This window comes from Chelonoidis abingdonii, chromosome 1 (genome assembly GCF_003597395.2).
Source record: "Chelonoidis abingdonii isolate Lonesome George chromosome 1, CheloAbing_2.0, whole genome shotgun sequence".
Lineage (NCBI taxonomy): Eukaryota > Metazoa > Chordata > Testudines > Testudinidae > Chelonoidis > Chelonoidis abingdonii.
Window position 1 is genome coordinate 131,278,421 of NC_133769.1, and position 19,384 is coordinate 131,297,804.

The 19,384-nt window shown below is 46.8% G+C and overlaps 1 protein-coding gene across 1 annotated transcript in view; it reads right to left on the minus strand.

The window, feature by feature from the left end:
* EFCAB6 (EF-hand calcium binding domain 6) overlaps positions 1-10,153 on the minus strand; it is a 173,909-nt gene extending 163,756 nt beyond the window's left edge. Inside the window, exons 1-2 of the mRNA XM_075070341.1 lie at positions 10,078-10,153; positions 7,983-8,077 (exon numbers count right to left, since the gene is read on the minus strand). The gene's annotated coding sequence lies outside the window, so the exon portion shown is untranslated. The remainder of the gene's footprint in view (positions 1-7,982; positions 8,078-10,077) is intronic.
* Between the last annotated feature and the right edge of the window lie 9,231 nt (positions 10,154-19,384).

A 19,384-nucleotide genomic window follows, 5' to 3' on the forward strand; every position in this document is an offset into this window, starting at 1 on the left:
CTTTTCTTTGCGACCTTTTGCAAATCCTAGGTGCGCAGGGCAGCGCCCTGGCATTAGCATGGCGGTGGGCGCGGACCACCACTATGGACTTTGGGGGGGGTGGGGGGTGGGGGGGGGGGGGGGGGGGGGGGGGGGGGGGGGGGGGGGGGGGGGGGGGGGGGGGGGGGGGGGGGAGGGGGAGGGGAAGGTTGTGTTTTTTAAAGATAGAGTGCCTTGCTCACACATTAATTCATGGCGCACCGGCTCGCCCCCCAGGCCTCCCGTTCGATGCCTCCAGGGGTTCAGTAGCGACGTGGCTTCTTGGGGTCTCTGGCAGGCCACGTGGAACAACAGAAGGAAACCATTGCTTTTTAGTCCCGAGCTCTGAAAGGGGGCGGAGCCCCGGCTACACCTCCGCTGGAGAAACAGATCCTGGCGGTGGTATGGGCATATGCAGGACACCGCGCGCTCTACTAGGTCCCGCGGGCCGCGTGCTGGGCGCGCGTGGTAGTGCCCGACGCCCATCCCGCTAGAAGACGGTGGGTGAAGGAGGACGCCTGCCCCAAACACATAAACGGGCGTGGCGCAAGAGTACCGACCCATTTTAAAATGGAAACATTACATTCAAGAGCGTATGTTGCAAAAGGTAAGCCCTCCCCAAAATCTCCACCCCCCATGCCGGCACTGCTGGGAGGCAGTTGCATTCGACATGTACCCTCCCTCGACAGATAACTGCCAAACCGGTGGAGGATGCCGGTGCCTCCCCATCCCCAAGTAGAGGAGGCGCCCCACCCCCTGTCGAAACAGTTATTTAAGAGAGGAACAAGGAGCCACTCTGGTTAACGGATGGATCTGCAGCCTACACTGCTGAAGGGGACCCGACAGTGCGAAGCGGTAAGCATTCGCCCTCTAATGCAGATGTGGTGGCCTGGCGTGGGGCAACAGCCGGGCTCGATCAGTGGGCCGTACGGGCCTGCCACCTCACCATTGAGACTTGCGCCGCCACGGGTATAACCCTACACTGCGCTGGTCTTATAAGGCCTCCGGACGTGGTTGACTGCTTTGGGGAAGCCAAGGAATGGGCAAATGGCAGGGAAGAACCATTTATGGGAAGCACATTATGGAGGCAGCTCCTCGCCTCGCCCGACAAGCTTCCTGGCCGTGCGCATGTAGTACGCCACCACGAAAGCCCAGAACGACTGAATCTGCTGGAATGGCAGCAGTGGACGACATGGCCCGAGGGGAGGTCATCCCAGCTGGCTGAACAACACCATGTAGCGGGGCCACCTAGGGGGGCCCGTGCCAATGCATACGCGGCCCTTGGCGCCAAGGCACCATGCTCCCCCCTCTCGGCCTGCCGTACGGCCCCCGAGCGGGGTGCTCGATCTGCTCCGGCTGGGCGCCGATTGCCCTTCCAGAACCCGCCGGACCATTTACATGGGCGCAGGCCCATGTCAAGAACTGGCAGGTCGACTACATCGCCCGTTACCAGCAAGAGCGACGCTGGCAATCAAACGTCTTTTTACAGCTGTAGAATACTACACCGGCCTGCTGTTTTGTGCATCCCAGCGCTGCTGCCTCGGCTACGACTACGCTGGCGGCCCTACACAGCTCTGTGCGCGCTAATGGGACGCCGCGCACGATAGTGCAGAGTGACCAGGGCACCCATTTTACGGCCACAAACGGTCCTGGACATGGGCCGCAGAATGTTGGCTGTAGCCTGGCAATTTTTCAATCTTCCATAATACGCCCACCCGCCAGTGTCTCAAATAAAGCGGCCTGAATGGGGCGCTAAAGATCAAGTGTGCTGTCTTAACCCCTTACCCCACACTCTACGCGGTCTTGGTTGGGGGGTTTTGGAACAGGCGGTCTGGCTTTTCTTATACCGCCGCTGGGGAGGAAGGTCGGACAACACCCTACAACGCCTTACCCGGGACGCCCCAGGTGCCCCGCCAAGCTGCGAGTAGAATTGAAAACACACTCCCGGGGTTACTGCAGCCGCGCAAGGGGTTTTGTAACCTTGTACGCCCTCACACGCGGCTCCCGACCTCGTCCTTATTCGGCAGGCCAACCGTATCCCCGTGGCCCCAGGCCCAAAGTGGGTGGTGTGAGCCTTCCTGTTTGTTTTGTGTCCCTGCCTAGTAGAGGGCTCTCGATTCTATCCTCATCTGGTCAGCTCTGACCCTCCTTGGCGTTCTTTCCCTGCACAAATACAGTGAGGGGTAACTCACAGTGGGAGCAAGGGAGGCCTTTGTAAATTGTGTTCCTTGCCTCCTGCAGGTTGATCAAAACATGACCCCGAGGAGACAGAATGGCACGTACTGGCAGCGTTTTGGTGGACCCTGCCACAAGCAAGAACCCCGCGCGGCCGTCGTTTTTGGCCACAGGGACAGGCGGGCCTATATACTACGAAGGGGGAAAGAGTACCCTCCCGTATGGCCTCACTGTCCCAAACGACTTCACAGCACTCCTTTACTATGTCTAGTGTGTCCCTTGAGAAGGCGAGGGGAGGAAATGTAAGGGACTGCGGAAGATTTGGTTTACGGTTTAAGCTAAGGTGTTCGCCTTTCAAGGACAGGTTATTAAAGGTTTGCTGTATACTAGCATATGCTGTTTTTGTAAGCCGGTTGGGAACCGCTAGCCTGGGAAGCCCGGCGTGTTTGGAAAAGCCTGGCCCTTTGCATAAGAGATAGCCCAGTTGTGGGAAAGCTCCACATGCCTATGTATGAAGCTGCTTACATGCTATTAGCATAAAGTTATATTTACAAGAATTTGTTTTGCTGCTTTGGACTCGCCCCCGAACCGCTTTGAGTTAGCAAACGTGCAGAGTCCCCGTTTGCAGGTGTGTTTTTCCTTTACCTTCATTAAAAGCCATATCACTCAACTATGTGTGTGTGTGTGTCTCATCCTGCAGAGACTTAGCACGTAAACACAGTGATCCCCATTTGGTGATTTGGAACTGTGAAAAATGAAGGGAAGAAAAAAAGAAATATAAATTATAAGTAGGCTTGTCAAGTGATTAAAAAAATTAATCGTGATTAATCGCACTGTTAAATAATAATAGAATACAGTACATTAAAGATTTTGAAATGATTTTCTTACATTTTCAAATATATTGATTTCAAATTACAAACAAGAATAACAAAATATAGAGTGTTCACTTTAATTTTTTAATTAGCAAATATTTGCACTGTAAAAAAACAAAAGAAATAGTATTTATCAATTAACCTAATACAAGTACTGTAGTGGAATCTCTTTAGCATGAAAGTGAAGTACACAGTGAATCTGTACAAAAACTGCATTCAAAAAATAGAACAATGTGAAATTTTAGAACCTGCAAGTCCACTCAGTTTACTTCTTGTTCAGGCCAATCACTTCAGACAAACAAGTTTGTTTATATTTTTGCAAGGAAATTAATCATAGAATATCAGTTTGGAAGGGACCTCGGAGGTATCTAGTCCACCCCCCTGATCAAGACGGACCATTCCCAACTATATCATCCCAGCCAGGGGCTTTGTCAAGCCTGAAACCTAAACCTCTTAAGGAAGGAGATTCCACCACCTCCCTGGTAACCCATGTTCAAGTGCTTCCCCATTCTCTAAGTGAAAAAGTTTTTCCTAAAATATCAACTTAAAACCTCCCACTGCAACTTGAAGACCAATTACTCCGCTTGTTTCTGTCATCTACTACCACTGAGAACAGTCTAGATCCATCCTTTTTGGAAACACCTCTTTCAGGTAAATTGAAAGGCAGCTATCAAATCCCCCCTCATTCTCTCTTCTGCAGATTAAACAATCCGCAAGTTCCTCAGCCCTCTCCTCATAAGTCATGTGCTCCAGCCTCCTAATCATTTTTGTTGTGTTGCCCTCTGCTGGACTCTTTCCAATTTTTCCACATCCTTCTTGTAGTGTGGGGCCCAAAACTGGACACAGTACTCCAGATGAGGCCTCACCAATGTCGAATAGAGGGGAATGATCACGTCCCTCGATCTGCTGGCAATGCCCCTACTTATACAGCCCAAAATGCCGTTAGCCTTCTTAGCAAGAAGGGCACACTGTTGACTCATATCCAGCTTCTCGTTCACTGTAACCCCTATTTCCTTTTCTGCAGAACTGCTTCCTAGCCATTCGGTCCCTAGTCTGTAACAGTGGATGGTATTCTTCTGTCCTAAGTGCAGGATGCTGCCTGTTTCTTGTTTACAAAGTCACCTGAAAGTGAGAGCAGGCATTCTCATGGTACTGTTGTAGCCAGCATCGCAAGATATTTACGTGCCAAAATGCGCTAAAGATTCATATTCATATTTACAGCATTATCGCCTGTAAATGTAAACAAACTTGTTTGTCTTCGCAATTGGCTGAACAAGAAGTAGGACTGAGTGGACTTGTAGGCTCTGAAGTTTTATATTGTTTTTTGAGTGCAGTTTTGTCACACACAAAAATCTACATTTGTAAGTTGCACTTTCATAACAGAGACTGCACTACAGTACTTGTATGAGGTGAATTGAAAAATACTATTTTTGTTTATCATTTTACAATGCAAATATTTGTCATCAAAAATAATATACACTTGGATTTCAATTACCACACAGAATACAACACATATGAAAATGTAGAAAAACATCCAAAATATTTAATACATTTTAATTGGTATTCTATTGTTTAACAGTGCTATCAAAACTGCGATTAATCGTGATTAATTTTTTGAATTAATTGCATGAGTTAACTGCAATTAATCAACAGCCCTAATTATGACCAAGGACATTTCTGAATTTATTTAGAAAAATGGGAACAGCTTTGTCAAGTCTATACAGATGGGTCAAAAGATGACAGCACAGGTAGATGGGAACAGCATTCTATATTCCTAGGAATTCAGAAATCTAAAAAGCTATTGAATTATGTGACTGTTCTGATGGCTGAACTAATGGGGATAATATTGGCACTAACCTGGATTTGAGATGTACATCTGGCTGCAGTTGTAATTTTATCTGATTCCTTGTCTGGCATTATGATCATTAGAACAGGGACTTTGGAAAGCATAATCAGTGAAATAATGTTCCTAACTACAGAAATAATGCAATCAGGTATCTGTGTAACAATAGCATGAATTCTGGCGCATAGTGGAATACTTGGAAATGAAATGGATGACAAAGCAAGAAAAGAAGCTTGAAAAAAATACCCTTAACTTGACAAGAATTTTAAAGTGTGGTTACAATGGAGCTTGCAAAGGAATGGCAAGAACTATGGACGAAGGAAATAAAAGAACCAAGGTCTTATGAAGTATGCTCAAAAATCAAAGATAATACTATACTCCACAGTCATGCTAGAAAAATTGAAGTAGTGATTTACAGAGTGTGTAAACAGTTCATTGCACCATAAATGATAAGTTAAACTTATTAAAAAGACATAAAGATGGGCTGTGTAATGTGTTCCAAACCAAAGAAGCTGTGGATCATGTTCTATGCCATTGTGGACAATATTCTATGGAAAGAATATTTCTTTATGAACAACTGAGTTGGATTGGAATCAAAGATTTTTCCCAAAGGGACTGGAAAGAATGTCAGAAAAATTGAACAGTGCAAAAAAAAAAAAAAAAAGCCTGGCTGTGTTTCTTTCAGGATGCTAAACTGAGCGAAAGGATATTTTTAAAAAAACACTTGGCTAAAATTAATCAAGAAAGTAGCAATCATAGCCTCATATGATGAGGTTGCTGCACCAAAAAACAAACAAACACACAAAGAACAGAGTGGGATCAGAAATCAGTTAATCTTGTAATTAGACTTAACTGATGGACAAAATAATGAGCAGACGGGCTATACTATCCATCACTCCCTTTTGAGGTCCTCTAAAAGAGACTTTGAAAGGAAATTTGATGGACGAACAGACTGAGATTACTGCGATGCTGGTTGACTGAAAGATTAGAGAAGGGAAAGGAGCAAGCTTCACCATCATGGCTGCCACCCCCACTGTCTCCTAGGACCCCAGACCTTCTTTATCCTAATCCTAGCAGATATCCTAACAAGACGGGTTGGAGAGAGGGACCCAGATAACACTGCCATCTCCACTGGCAGAATCCCAGCTATCACCTAGAATGTGAGACTTAATATGTTCCTCCCACCCGCTATGTTTCCTTTCCCTTCCCTACCTTATTTCTTCTCTTTCCTATCTCTCTCCTCTTTCCTTCTGTCTGATAAGAGTGTGGCTTAGCCAGCCAAGACTATACATTTTGCAATACTGCTGTAAGCCTGTGACCATGAAGAGGCAGCAAAAAGCAAAGTCCTAGACAGTCTGATGGTGGTACAAGTTTGTTAGGTCTCAGATTGGCTGATAAGATCATGTGCTGTGCCTGCGTTTCTCCAGCTGTGAGGTTCCAAGTGAGAGTCAACACCAGAAACAGAAGATATATTTTTTTCAGTCATTGCTGTTCTTTTCTTTCATCTCTGTATATGTTTGCTTTGTTTTGTCTTCTAGTAAGTGGAGTCGGACTTTAACAAACAACAACAGCTCCACTCATCTCAACTAGCTTCTACTCTTTTCCCCAAAAGGACACTAGTTATCATCTCAGAGACGGTCAGACAAGGGATTTTTTTCCTTCTAAAAACTCTCTCGATCTAAAGAAAAGGGGAACAGGGGATAATGTTAACATGAAAGCCTTACTTAATATTTTACAGCTCAACTGTTTTTTCCTTCTTTCCTTTAGCTTTAATAAAGGATTAAAAGAATTTTTATAAGCATGTTTGCCATGATACTAAGCAGACTAAAGTCTCTGTATACCAAACCCCAAATCTTGTTTAAAACTGTTTAATATTGAACAGTAATTGAAATACGTTAAGACCTTTTACTCTTTGGGCCCACATATTTCAGCTAAAGTAATATAACAAATCTTCCCAGGGACAGAATGGACAATTGTGGAATAACCTACACATTGGGAAAGTTTCTTCCTAATCCAGGGCAACTAGCAGATGTTTTATTCCCCGGAGTAAGAGGGTTTATATCCATTTGTAAAAAAAATAATTTTCAGTTCTATCCAATGCAATTGTGGATGCTCTCATTAGCCATATAAATGTCTAATTTTTTTTTTTTTAGTCCTGCTAAACCCTTGGAGCCAGATCCTCAGCCTCAGTGGTGGGGGAGCAGGAAGCTAAACGCTACCTTTCCTTCCTGCTTTGCTCAACTGTTACTCCTGGGGAAAATCTGCACCAAAAAATTGAAACATTCTGCACCAAAAAATTCAGCACACAATATTTTCAAATTCTGCAAAAATATGCATATTTTATGTGTCAAAATAACAAAATATAGATCCTGCCAGTTTCACTTACTTTGGTAATTTATTTCAAAATACCTGTCAGCAAGTATGTTTGTTACAATATAGAAACAAAAAAGATTCAGGAAATGTTTTTTTGACAGATAGATTCCTTAGTAGGCATATTAATACAGAATGTTGTGTTTAAATGAATTATTACTCAATACAGAAATGTATTTTCTGCACCCCTCAGAAGCAGTGCAAAGGCTTGGCGTAGTCAGAGGTAATGGACAAGCTCAGGGAAAGGGAAGGAGTTGCTGGGGGTAAAGCTGGAGGGCTGTTGGGTGTGGATGGGAGAAGTATAAAACAGGTTGTGTGTGTGGGCGGGGGGGAGGTTGCTAGAGAGCCTTCCCCATGGAGACCTTGGCTGATCCCTAGCCTCTCCCATTCATTCAGGCATATCTGCCCCTGTCCCCATGTGTCCCTGTACTCCCCCTCCCCCTTATCCCCATGTGTCCCTGCAGCCCCACTCAGCCACCCCTCTACCCTGTGCCCATGTATCCTTGCACCCTCTGTCCCCTGTCCCTGTGTGGCAAAGCACTCCCACTCCCATTCAACCCTGGCTCAGTGCTGTCATCCCACTAGCTCCTGTGCCCACAGCCCACTCTGTTCCCCCCAGCACTAGCCCTTCTCAAACCCCTCAGCAGCCCTGTGTGCCTTGCACTGTCCATCCCCGCCCCTCTGCATATCCCATACCTCCTTACCTGGCCCCGCAGGGCAAGGTGATGTTAGGAAGGCAACCACTGTCCCCTTCCCACCAGTAAGCTGGCTGCCCTCTCCTCTGCTGCTGCAGTAGCTCCTGGTGGGCGAAAGGTATAATTTCAGCATCTATTCACAGAATCTATTTTCTGAGGGGGAAAAAAATCTGTGGGGGACATAAATTCTGCCTGTGCACATTGGTGCAGAATTTCCCCAGGAGTAAACTATTGAGTTTAAGCTCAGCACAGCTTAGGATCTGGCACTGGGCCTTAATGATATCTAGTGACACTGAATTCCACAGGCAATTATATGTTGTGCATAGAAAGGATTTCTTTTTATCATTTTTAAAATTTGCTGCCTTTTAATTTCATATTCATGTTTAGGCTCCAAGAGTACAAACAGCTAAGTGCATGCTAATTTTAGTTCATCCCAGAAATCAATGGGCCTGCTCATATACTTAAAGTGTTTGCAGAATTAGAGAATTAGGCACCTGAATAAGAGGCCTGAAGATCATGCCAGATGTCTCTTTTCTTGTTATAATTAAAGAAGAAAAGGGCAAAAAAATCGTTGATATAATTATATAACTACAATCCATTTTAACCTACTAAAAGCTGCTTTCTTTTCCGAAAACATCCCCAATCCAGCACTCCTTGCTTGGTGCAGGGTGTGGGAGGGAGCTCGAGGTGTGGGTTCCGGCCAGGTGGCACTTACCTCAGGTGGCTCCCAGTCAGTGGCAAAGGGAGGCTAAGGCAGGCTCCCAGAAGCAGCCGCCATGCCCAGCCCCTAGGCGGAGGGGCCCAAGGCTCTGGGCAGTGTGTGCTGCCTGCGCCCACAGGTGCCACTCCCACAGCTCACACTGACTGTGGTGCCCGGCCAATGGGAGCTGTGGAGCCAGCACTGGGGGGTGGGAGCAGCGCATGGAGCGTCTCTGATCACCCCTGTTCGTAAGGGCCACAGGGACATGCCAGGAGCTGCCGGGAGCTACGCAGAGTCGACCAGATTTCTAGCAACCTGGCGAGCCAGTGCTCGCAGCGGAGTCCAGCCCCATGGCAGGACACCAAAGCTTGGGGCTTCCAGCCTGTGGCACTGAGACTTTCCACGGGCTGGATGAAATTAAGCAGCCCATGGGCTGTAGGTTCCCTACCCCTGTCTTAAAAGGCACAGGCATCCCAATGCCTAGTCACTGCAACTCCTCTCTGTCTGATGTAACCTACTGAGGTGCTGCAGAGATGTGATTCAGTGAAATATTTTACATATACCTCCTCAGAAACAAAGAATCCCCTATCATTGTGTCTGACTGCATAAAATCTCATAGCAGTTCACACATTTGCCTCATCTGTTGCTTGAATCTTAGCACTTCATCGTGTATCTTTGTTATTTTGCAGATGCATGTCATTGTGCTATTTAATTTACATTTCAATAAATATTCATTGAAGATATGTATAAGTAAGTACTTGCTAGTAGTTTTAGCACTGACATCTGTGTTTCTAGTATTGCACTTGCTTTTTTTTTTTACTGTGGTTTCTAATTTGGAATTTTTAATGTTAACTTTTACTTCTTGTTTTCAGAGCAAAAGTTTATTCTCTTGGATCATCTGACTGCCAGTCTGACTGAATTTCTGGCCTGGTCTCAAAACTTTGTTTTTATTCAATCCACTAATGGCGATTGCCTTTTGCAAGTGTTATTTTGCCTTTCAGTCTAGCCTTTAGTGTTTTCCTGCATGGCATTGCAGAAATTAGGACATGTCAGCAAATCAGAACAACCTTACGTATCCGTAACCGCTCCTGGTTACAATTTGCTACCTCGGATCCAGGAGCAGGTTAGGTGAGACACTGCTACCCGGAGCAAATGAAGACAGATAGCAAGTTTGCCCGCTGCACTGGCAGCACAGCCTTGTGCAGCCCAGAGGCCCCTCCTGCGTTGTGTCCATGCTCCAGTCTCACCACAGACCGGCCCCGCTTCCCTGGAATCGCTTTGGGAGCGTCCCGGGAACAGTTCAGGGCTGTGGCTCCTGGACCTCCCCCCGCCCCGTCATCACCCACCCACCTCCCGGCTCCAGCAGCTCTTGGGGTCTCCCCCGCGCCCCCTGGCGTGAGTTACCTGCTCGGCCTGCGCCGCTCACCCCGCTGTGGGCTGGCGGGGGGGAACTTTCCGCTCCCCCAGAACTTTTCTTCTGCTCTCACCTGTTTCTAAGACGCTGTTGCTGTAGCAACGAGTTTCGCTTCTGATTGGCCGGGAGGCCGGGGCTATATGCCAACCATAAGCCAGGCGCCTATTGGCTGCCCGCTTTGGAGACGGCGACGGCGACTCCGCAGGCGCAGCGCACGCGAGGCAGCAGGGGGCGGGGGTTGCGCACCTGGGGCGGTGTCGCGGCGCGTGGGGCGGGGCTCCCCGTCCCTCGAGTGCGCATGGCTGGAAGGCTCCTACCCCCGCGCATGAGCTGGGGGAGCGCTGGCAGCGAGGGGTCGCGGGGCTCTGGCTCTAGGTGCCTCTGGCAGTGCAAGGGGGCCGGGCAGAGCTGTCTGCTGCTGGCTAACCGTTGCACGTGGCGTTGCAGAAATGCAAGAAAAAAACCCAAGTGCAAATGAGGGGGCGGTGGGGACACGCTTCAAAATGAATCCAGTCTGACTGAGGGACTCTAGAGAGGTGTGGAACCTGTGGGCTTTATCATGCACTGAGCCTCATTTCAATCAGCTCTGCTGTGCATAGCTGCTGGAACTGGGGGTCCTGCAGCAGCCCCTGGTTTGAAGTGGTTTCCATTACTTACAGGGTTTATAGTTTGGTTTGGTGGCATTCAGCATCCCCCATTATACAAATTGTTGTGGTGCCCCATGGTCCTGTGATCTGGACTCTTATGGCCGGGTCTTATAAACATAGCCATAATAACTGATCACTACTGAGAGTTATGTATTTTGCCACTACCACTAATTGTTGTCATGACAACAACCCCTTAGCTAGTTTGGAGGGTTCTGGTGCAATGGGGATGGGGCAGTATAACAGCCTGGACTGAGTAGATAGCACTTTGCAAGTATAAAGTGCACAAGCCTCTGTTTCTAATAGATGGGAAATATAAACATCTTTTGAATCCAAGTTAACAGAAAAAAAAAAAGGACTTTTACAAACAAGTTCTGTCCTCCACCTTACCCCTTGTGCACGGCTCTGATGGCACATAAAGGCTGCTAAGGCACAGCAGCTGGTTAGAGGGGAATTTCCCCAGCACTGGCACAGTTTAGGGCCACTGAAAGCAGGGGCGGCTCTAGGGATTTTGCCGCCCCAAGCACGGCAGGCAGGCTGCCTCTGGCGGTTTGCCTGCGGAGAGTCCACTGGTCCCGTGGCTTCGGAGGACCTCCCACAGGCTGGACTCTCCACAGGGTTGCCTGCGGAAGGTCCACCGAAGCCACGGGAAGCGGACCCTCCGCAGGCATGCTGCTGAAGGCAGCCTGTTGCCTGCCGCCCGTCCGCAGCGCCGGCAGAGCGCCCCCAGTGGCTTACAGCCCCAAGCATGCGCTTGGCGTGCTGGGGCCTGGAGCCGCCCCTGACTGAAAGCGGCCTTGCACTGCCCTACTCACAAGCCCTGGGATGGGCGGATATAAATTAGAGCAGTCCCCAGCTACTCTCACTTACGTAGCTCGTGCACAACAACATATAGGAGTCACAGCAGAACTAAGGATATGTCCACTGCCTGGCTTTTTTACACACCCACTACATGTGCTAAGATATCCTGCTAGACATCTCAAGGCTGAGCTGCTCTTCCTAATGGCACTATTATTAATCAGATTGCAGACTCAGTCTCTACATCACTCTTTATAGTACACGTGGGCGCCTTCGGGAACAGGGATAGGGCTCACCATAAAATCTTCTGGTAAGGACTTGATTTAAAGCTCACTGAAGTCACTGTTAACTTCAGTGAACATTGGATCACACATATAATCTGGAATTCCACTTAATTCTGACAAATTAATTCTAATTTAGGCATTCTGATGTATTGCAAACGATGGTGAGTCACAGACTATGGACTACATGTGTTGGGGAGTATGTAGTAGGAGCTGATAATTAAAATCCCTTTTTACTAAGGAAGAATGAAGGCAGCAGTGTTTGTTTTAAATAGAAATCCCCCCGCCCTTCCCCAAGAATTTAACAAGAGCAAGTAAGTACAGTACAATGGTAAAGACTACTACATAGTAGGGTACTTTCCATATATAGGTACCCAGATGGGAATGGTCCCCTTGGCTTCAGGGGGACCACTTGTGTGAGTAAAGAGTACTCTCAAGAGTAAGCTTTGCACAATGGAGCCCTAAAAGACAAATTCATTTTAAGTCAGCCTGACACCAACCTGGTCCTTTTGTATATACAAAAAGATAAAATGTGTATCACCAGCACTACTGCAGAAGCAAAGAACAATTTCTATTAAAACCTAACATTGCATGAGATAAATGGTGTAGGCAAACAAACATTCCGATACCCACAGTTTCATCACTAAAGTGATATTTTGTTAATAGGATACAGTTTTGGAGCCTGATCCTGCAAGCCACTGTCTGAATACCCTTTTTTTTATGTTAAGCAAGCTTTTTGCCATGAGTCCAAATTGTAAGATAGACTGAATCCTAAACCTATCCTAAGGCTAATACAAAATGTCTAGTTTTCACATTTGGAAACCTACATAAGAGAAAGGAAGCATCAGAGGGGTATTTTTTTCTCAATTTATCGAGACAGACTTCATTTCTGTTCAGACTAATAGGAGGACATAAATTCCTCCATATTAACATAATGGGAATCCATTTTCTGTGACCTTGCACAAACCTGGATTTTTTTTTTTAATATAAATTGAACCACATCTTTTGACAGTTGCATTGGTGCAATTGTGTCTTGCAAAAATAAATCTAGGCACACGCACACCTAATTAAGGTGTTAATGTTCTTTATTTTCAGAATTCCAGTAATCTACTCAACATTCCAATAGTTCATGCTTTAGAAGCTAACTTCCAGCAGCGCTGCAGTTACAGCCTAAGGCCCTGATCCCACAAATACTCGAGTAACTGCATGTACTTGAAATCCCTTGAAGTTCAATGGGACTGCTATGTGTGTGGAATTACTCATAAGCATGTTTGCAGGATTGCAGCTGTACAGTGGCCTTAAAGAGATGTAACATCCCACTTATCCTTTTTATAGTTGAAAAACATGGTCTGAAGATGAACAAAGGCTTCAGGTTGCTGGATATACTCAAAAGCTGGAGCAGAAGGGGCCACTTCAGCTTGAATGGTCCCTTGAACAGGGCCGTCTTTAGCATTTACAGGGCCCTACGCAAGTTCCCTGAGGGGGGATATTGAGCGATGGGGGAGGGGAAAGCAGGAGCTCCACTGAAGGGAGTCCCCAGCTGGTGTTGCTGACCCCAGTGGTCTAGGGGACACAACCACCACCTCTGCCCATGGACTCCCAGAACCTGCTCCACCTGGCGCCTCCCTTCCCTCTGCCACCCGCCCATCTGGCTTCTGCCAGGGCTTGGGACTTTCCTCCGCTGCCCCCGCGGTGCAGCTCCTGCCAGTGCACCCAGGCGAGCTCAGGGCTTCTTCCACCCCACGGCTTGGACTGTCAGCTTAGGTGCCCATTTTTCTGCGGGTCCCATATGGCCATGGGGGACTGTCATAAACAGATAGTAGAAGTTCATAGAACAGAAGTACTTTATACCTCTTTTGACTGCAAAGGGTTAACAAGTTCAGTGAGCCTGGCTGTCACCTGATCAGAGAACCAATCAGGGGACAGGATACTTTCAAATCTTGAGGGAGGGAAGTTTTTGTGTGTGCTGTTAGTTTTTGGTTGCTGTTCTCTCTGGGTTCTGAGAGTGACCAGACATGCAACCAGGTTTCTCTCCAATCTCTCCATACAGCTCTTATCAGTTCAAAATAGTGAGTACAGGTAGATAAGGCAAAGTAGGCTTATGTTTGTTTTCTTTTTGCAAATGTGATTGGCTGGAAGGAGTTAATGTGCATTCTGGCGTGGAAGGAGTTCAAATTTGTATTTTTGCTGAAAGGTTTTAATTTGTACCTGCATACTTAGGCTGGGAGGGTATTCCCAGGGTCTATAGCTGAAAACCCTGTACTATTCCATTTTTAAAATTACAAAGATAATTTTACGTGTTTTTTCTCTCTTAATAAAATTCTTGTTTAAGAACCTGATGGTTTTTTAATCTGGTGTGAGACCCCAGGGATCGGGGTCGGATTCACCAGGGAATTGGTGGGGAGAAAGGAGGGAGGGGGAGAGAAAGGGCCTCATTTCTCTCCTGTTTAGGATCTCTCTCTCAGGAAGAGTCTGGGAGGGGGAGAGGAAGGAGAGGGAAGGTTGCATTTTCCTCTCTGTTTAAGGTTCAAGAATTGAATCACAGTGAATCTTTCAGGTAAACTCAGGGAGGGAGCCTGGGAGAGGCAACGGTGGGGGAAAGGGTTTACTTTCCTTGTGTTAAGATCCAGAGGGTCTGGGACTTGGGGGTCCCCGGGGCAAGGTTTTAGGGGGGACCAGAGTGTACCAGGCACTGGAATTCCTGGTTGGTGGCAGCGCTACAGGTTCTAAGCTGGTAATTGAGCTTAGAGGAATTCATGCTGGTACCCCATCTTTTGGACACTAAGGTTCAGAGTGGGGAATTATACCTTGACAGGGACTCTGGGCATGTGCCCTGTTGGCCTGTGTGATAATCTGCATGAGGGGATGATGGAAGCTCTGGCCAGGGCCCTCCCCATGTACCCAGCTTTGTGATAGCATGCAAGGTGCAGAAACAATTGTAATGCAATAGTGATAGTCAAGAACAGGGCTACTCAAACTTTGTGACAATGAGGACCAAAGTGGCTATAGCCAGGAGCCAAACGGCTGTGTCTAATGGCATTTTCATAAACAAATGCGTATAAGTTTGAGGCAGGAAGCGAATTCTCTAGCAGCACCTTCATCCCATTGGTCTGTCTGATGGAGGTGGTACTGAAGCACTTTCTGCAGACAGGCTGAATCCACAGCCGCCATCTCTGTGACATACTGTGCTTTTGGCAATTCTGAACATAATGCTCACACTTGGATAACCATAACCCAGTTGGCATAACAGTGTGCTAAGACTGCAGGCCTCGTGGTCTTTACAGCTGCTTCCTCATAATTGTGAAAAAGAATCATCCATAATATATGTGACAGCTAAGAACTCCCTGTGAATGAACCAGCTGGGATAAAATAAGAACCAACCCAATCCAATCAGCATTGGAAAAAAGATTAGGTGAGTATCCTGAAGGCCCCTTCTCACTGTTGGTAAAATGAACATTATCCTATGACCCTCTGCACCCCATATTCACCATACTAATGTGATTATGATATAATTATGTTGCATGTTGTACTAGATATGTCATGTAAAGTACCTATGGAAAAGTTATGGTTTGCTGAATATGATTATCCTGTTTGTATGAATGTATCATTTTTGTATCTAGAGTTATGAATATTAACTATGTATCTGTATTTCAAATTTGTTTACTTCTGGGTAACACCCAAAAGTTTGTCTGCATTCAGGCTAGCCAGCACATCATCAATGGCCTATTCAAGTTGAATGGCCCATCAGCAAGGACAATGGGCCATGCACAGGTGCCGACTTCTGCTCCCCCAAAAGGTACACCTACCTCAGTTTTTCCCCTGAGGTAAGCCAAGGTCTCTACATCAGACTCTCTTTTCTCCATAGTACCCCTTCTTGGGACTGGTTTATTACAGAAACATTCCACAAGTATTCCAAAATGTAAGTCCCAACACATAGTCCATTTGTCACTCTCAACATAAGTAGTCATTAAAATTGCAAGACATCTCATCCCTCAGCACCCCACGTATCACACACTGGCACCTTCTGCCACATGCAGACTTTTTGTCATTCTTCTTCTGCCAGGGTAGCTACCCCAGCCCTTCTAGCTGGAGTGCAGCACCTTTCTTCCCCACAACCCCTTCCCCCATCCCCAGCCTCTCTGCTAGGAGATCATCCTCACCAGGGGAGCATCCCTCTCTCCTGCTGGCCTCTGAAGTGTTCCCATGGTTCTAGTTTGCTGGTGTGGAGATGTCAGGAGATAAACCCTCCACTGTTCCCCTGCCTTCAGCCATCTCCAGCCCTGGGCTCTGGCTTAGAAGTCAGCAGGCAATTCCCCCTCTCCAGGCCTCAGACTCCGGACAGTAAATTCCTCTTGCTGCTCTCCTGCCTTCATCCTTCACCCATTAATCAGATACTATCTCCTGGCTCTGGTAATGGTCAGTCACGCACCCCGCTGCCCCTTCCCTTTTCAGCTCTCACTCATGCAGGTGATTCACTGGGTCTCTCTCCCTCTCACATGCTGGCTGATATTTTATAGCCCTACATGCTGCCCTGCCCTCATAAACTGTCTGAATGAGAGCCCTTGATCTGGCACCGTGGCATGGGATCTGTTTCATTTACAGGGGCCAGGCACACTGTGATATAGAGATTCTCTCATTCTTAAATGAAAGAGCCTATTTTCATAAAATCCCTATTCTTTGTCCGCTAATATACCACCACCATATCCAGATGTCCTTTCTTCCAGTATGTAAAGTTAGTTGTGTGCCCTTTGCTTTGCAGCATCTACATTGCATTAAATGAACAGTACCTTACATCTGTGTACATTTGTGATTTGACCACTAGAGGTCACCAGTCCAGGCAGTCTACATTAAAGCAATTGAGTGGATTATTGAGTTGGAGAAACTGCTATAGTGAAGAGTGCACTACTACTATTTATAACATCTCTGCTCTGTGTCCCCCAGCAACAGCTTACGTCTCATGATATATGAGCACTTCCTTTTACATTAATGGTCACTGTTGGGTTTTTTGTTTTGAACGCTAATGCGTTTCTTTTTAGCCTTTCCCCTTTCAGTAGAGAGAGTAGGGTTGTTATTTAAAGCCTTCCTCTAAAATCTTTACTGATGGCTACTAAGTGGAACTATTTTTAACATGGATGAGGATGAGGGAAGAATCTGAGTGGCTGATGATGATAATGAGACGAGCATATAAATCTTTATAATTATAGTCTGAACTACTGAGCTCCCGTAACCTCGGCCATATTATTAGCCCACAAAAAGGGCTGAGGACCAATAGAGTCAGAATGTTTAGTGATTTCTCACTAGCTTCCTTTTCTGTCTTTCTACTACTTAACAAAGTACACTGCCTGGCCATGTAAGCTTTTCCTACACAAGGAAAATTTTGCCAAAATTTCTCACCAGTGCTAATACTCTCTCAGATCCATGATGTTAGCACTGTTGGGAGCTCTAGTTTAGGCAGGCTGCTAGCAGTTAAAACACCCTTTTGATTAAACCTGCTGTGAGCAGAGTTAGATGAAGAGGGATGGATCCTCAGGTGTGCTGGAGCAGGACTTAGCAGAGCCTGCATCACGGGGCTCTCTGAGGGCTGCCTCAATCCCTGTCAGAACTTAAAGCTGCCTCAGGGTGGTTCCAAGTTCCATCAGTTTGTCATGGCGTCCTGTGACAGCTGGGAATAGAACCCAGACTCTTCGCACTCACTAACCATGAATCCATGCTTGTCATACTTTCTCTTCTATTTGAGCCTTCTCGCTTTGAGAGCTATACACGAATGAATCAAGGCCTGTGGGAGTAATACCTAAGCCATGACTGCACATCAGGGGACTGGTTCTATGAAATGCTGTGTGCCTTCAATTCTCATTGTGTTCAGCACCTCATATGGCCTGGGTCACAAGCACAGTAGCCTCTCGTGTTAACAGCCCATTTTTAATTTCATTGTGTAAGCAGAGTCAGGATGAGCTCTACCCTGACATCTGGTGGTAAATTATGGCGAGTGTGGAAAAGAATTTCAGGGGCTGATCGTGTTTGCACAGGCACATGCACCCCACCTGGCATAGCCCAAGGCAGCCTGGGATGGTTGCTTTGGCAGCTGTGGGATCCTCAGTTTCTTTGTTGTTGGGGTGGGAGGAATGGAGTGTTGTCACCCTGATTGTGTGGATGAGGAACTGTGAAATTGCTTTGTGACAGGGAGTATCACCATCAATTGAGTGGCACTAGCTAGACAAGGGAGTGGGCTCCTTGTATGAGCCAGAAGCATCAGTTGCACCTCCTCCTCTCTCCCCTGTTGAATACAGAGCCGATTTTTGATTCCCTTAAGAATCTAAGTTACAGTTTCCTGAGCTGAACTCACTAAGAGCTGAAATCACTAAAGAGCTGTGCTAACTAGTGGAGGAGCATGAAGCTATATTGTGGAATAGAGCAGCTGGTGGAGCAGAGCAGTTCGTGGGACAGTTGGAGTGCCCACGGAGCGAGCGGAGCCGAGCAGTTTGCGGGGACGGCTGGAGCGGATCACAGGACAGCTGGTGTAGCAGAGCAGCTGGTGGAGCGGAGCTGAGCTGAGCAGTTCATGGGGAAGGTGGAAGCAGAATCCCATGGAGAGGCAGGGCAGTCGGTCCCGGACCATGTAAGATGCTCCTTTCTACCCAGACTGGCAGGGGGAAAACCCCTGCAGATAGACTCTTGAACTCTGGGGCTGCACTGACCCGGGACAGAGACTTTTGGGTTGCGGGACTTTTGGGACTGTGAGTGATCTTTGGGTTGCTGGACTCTAGGGACATTTGGGGTATTGGACTTTGGAGTCTTGGGGTGATTTGGGGGTTGCTGGACTAAAAAGCCCAGGGAAAAGGACACAGCCCAATTTCCTGGGGTGGGTCTTTGCTCACGGTTTGGTCTATGAACTCTAGTTAAGGTGTTTTCCCAATTTATGCTTGTTGTTTATCTCATGTAATTAAACCTTTTCTGCTACACCAAGACTCTGTGCTTGCGAGAGGGGAAGTATTGCCTCTTCCTTTGAGGCGCCCAGGGGTTGTATGTAAGATTTTCCCAGGTCACTGGGTGGGGGCTCGAGCTGGTTTTGCATTACGTTGTAGGGAAGGGACCCCTATGTATTGAACCCAGCCCTTCCTGCTATCAATTCGACCTGGCAGAAAGGTTACAATTGCAATTAACAGCATGTGCCATCCAGCTCTACCTCTTGTATTCTGCAGAATCCTAACATTAAATGGCATCTGAGTTGAGTAATGAACTACAACAAAATTAATCAAAACTGAGTTCCAATTGCTTTTCCAAGCTAGTAAAATGCTATTTCAACAGAAAAATAACATTTTAATTATTTAGTGTGATTGTCAATGTCCCTTCCTTCCTTCTCTCTATTCTATTTTTCAGTGATTTTTTATTATAGTCATCTCAGTAAGGCATTCGCTATGGGGAAAAATTCAGGGGGCCACCACAAGGCCTATGTAATGTACCTATCTGGATCAGATCTGACCCACAGGACGACTCTGGAGTGAATCTGTATCAAACTCTCATGCTGAAGCTGTTCCATGGATCTCAATGGATATCAATAATTAACTATGCATTGG